This window comes from Poecilia reticulata, linkage group LG2 (genome assembly GCF_000633615.1).
Source record: "Poecilia reticulata strain Guanapo linkage group LG2, Guppy_female_1.0+MT, whole genome shotgun sequence".
Classification (NCBI taxonomy): Eukaryota; Metazoa; Chordata; class Actinopteri; order Cyprinodontiformes; family Poeciliidae; genus Poecilia; species Poecilia reticulata.
This window is the reverse complement of record NC_024332.1, coordinates 18,522,983-18,524,298: the sequence shown is the minus strand read 5'-3', so window position 1 is coordinate 18,524,298 and position 1,316 is coordinate 18,522,983.

Sequence of the window (1,316 nt, the reverse complement as noted above, 5' to 3'; positions counted from 1 at the left end):
TTCAGCTGGAGTTTGGTTTCTCATATCTCTCAGAATGACGTGCTGTCCATGTTTCTGTCAGAAAGCCATTGCTCACTGTCAGCTTTGTTGGGTAGATAAGGTTTATTCTTTAGAAAGTACACTCAAACTTCCCTTTTATTAGCAAACAGTCCAACTCTCATCAAAGCTCCACACTAGGTGCATTAACTACACAACTCTACGACAGAGAATCCTTTTAATGATTTATTTTCATCTCTCTACTACTTGTTTCTGAATCACTATGTTTGTTTTGTGATAGAACTGTTTTGAATTTGCACTATAGGTTCAAAAGTGCTGTGGCACGACCCCACTTAGCAGTAAATACCTTTTGATGCTGATACTCTCGCTCGACATTTCCAAGTGAAGATTTCTCAAGAAAATTGTAAATTAGTTCTGTTAATGTAGCTACACAGCAGGAGTTCTTGTTGTAATAATATCAGGGTCAGAGCGCGCAAGGCAAATCTTTATTTTGCATGTTTTTATGCTAATTCAGGTCATTAACAGCTGTCARATGGCCCAACTCCCCCAGCAGATGGGATGTTCAGAAAAATCATCCCTGAGGGACATCAGCATGCAATTATATAACCACGTTAAACATGTCAAAGATGATCTGGTGTAAACGGTCATGAATGTCTTTCATTTTAAATTATGTTATCTCACTGCTTCCAACATTTAATTTTTAGTTTTCCACTCTGTCCGCTGAGGGAACGATGTTTGATAAGGGTTTTTTTTTAAGGGTTTTTTTTTTTTTGCTTTTGTCATCTTCCCTGATCAAACAAACCTTTTAAAGTGAAATTGCCTTTTTATAAGAAGTTACTTTTTAAAATCAAGCATTTATATTATTTACCCTCATTGCTGTTCCTAGTTCAAGTAAGTTAAACTATCTTATTTTCTTACAGAGTTAAACTGATATCTACAGTATATTATTATGAAGGCAGGTTTCAACAATGTCACGTCACTTTTCCTGCAGTTTCCCCAAAACTAAAATGAATGGACARATAAAATCTGAGAGGCCCCTCTGCAAACATTTTTCAGCTTCATAAGCTTAAAATCGGTTAATGATACACATTTCTGGAACCCTTGGCACATAAAATCTGTAAATGATTCAAATATTATGGTTTAATTCCCAAAAGAAGGTCAAGAGTGTTACTTTYTTTGCCAAAAGTCCACACTGTATTTAGCACTCTGAATTAAAATTTCAAACATGTTTAGTTGATTTTAGTGATGCWTTTAAGTGTTAACACTGTGAATGCTGTGATACTAAAGATTACTATCTGGGTGTAGTGCTGTGTTTGCAC